This window comes from Lipotes vexillifer, unplaced genomic scaffold (genome assembly GCF_000442215.2).
Source record: "Lipotes vexillifer unplaced genomic scaffold, Lipotes_vexillifer_v1.1 scaffold575, whole genome shotgun sequence".
In the NCBI taxonomy this organism is placed as follows: Eukaryota; Metazoa; Chordata; class Mammalia; order Artiodactyla; family Lipotidae; genus Lipotes; species Lipotes vexillifer.
Window position 1 is genome coordinate 3,496,095 of NW_006780198.1, and position 1,244 is coordinate 3,497,338.

The following is a 1,244-nucleotide window of genomic DNA, read 5'->3' on the forward strand; positions in this document are numbered from 1 at the left end:
CCCCACTCCCCACTCCCCACTCCCCACGCCCCCGCCGTCGTTCTTTAGGAACTTCCTCTGCGAGAAAGAAGGGGACCTCCACATACCTGAGTGTTACTGCAAGACCATTTCTGAGTAATAGTGAGTCACTGCGGGCCTGAGCCTGGCACGTCCTATTTTCAGAGGAGCGCCTTGCCTCAAAATGTACTTTCATCTGTGGAGAGCGCCTCTAGGGGCAGGGGCAGGTTTCCTTTACGGAATCAAGTGCTGTCTTAAAGTCACACCAGGAAGATCCACTGGGAGACACTGTCGTATTCCTGCTTCCACCTGCTCCCTTTCCCCTTTCCCCTTTCCCACCCTTGTCCTGCAATGGTGGTTTTCAACTCTTTGGATCATGATGCACAGCAGAAAACACACTTTACGGCATGAGCGAGTGCTCACGTTCATGCATGAATCTACATCTCAGGCAAAAGTTTCATAAAGGAATTCCCACTCTGAGAATTCAGGATACCTTCTCTAATCTTTATTTTTAAAAATGCTGCTTGTAATTTGCTAAATTGAGTTGATATATAGTTTGAAAAGTGCTGCTCTAATCTGACTTTACCCTGTGGTATAAGCCGAGGCCCCAGGGTTTGGAAGGGAGCACGTGAGCCCAGCTCACACAGGGAATGCTCATGACCGCACTGGGACTGGTACCCAGGCTTTCCGTTCCTGCAGCTTCACGCCTCGGACCAGTCCCAGGTGATGCTGCGCCAGCCTCTGTGGTGGGATGCTTGCTTCCTCCATCACGAGGGAGGGGAGGAGTAGGTGTTGAAGACAAGGTAACCAGAACCCTGGGGCTTGTGGGAGCGATGACGATGTGCCCTTTACAGAAGGGTGATACGTTCCAGGCTCAGTACTAAATGCTTTGCACTGTGTGGCCTTGTTTAATCTTTACGACAATCCTGTGAGGAGGTGGAGGAATCCTGATTTACCAATGATTTTGAAACTGAAACTGGAGTTGTTTAATGACAACAGGCCAGTTGTTCTAAGCCAGACGTGGACCCCAAGGCTTCAGGGTTCTAGACATGCGCTCCCAGCCACCCTGCGGTGCCACCACCTCCCCAGGGAGCTCGGTGCAGCCGCGGTTCCCAGAACCCAGGCTCTCGGAGCAGACCCCACGTCAGGGGCCGTGTGGGCCTGTGAAAGGCAGCAGGGCCCCTCCTCCCGGAAGCCGGGTCAAATCCCCATCTCTAGAGCAGGCGTTACTACCATTAGCTGTAGGG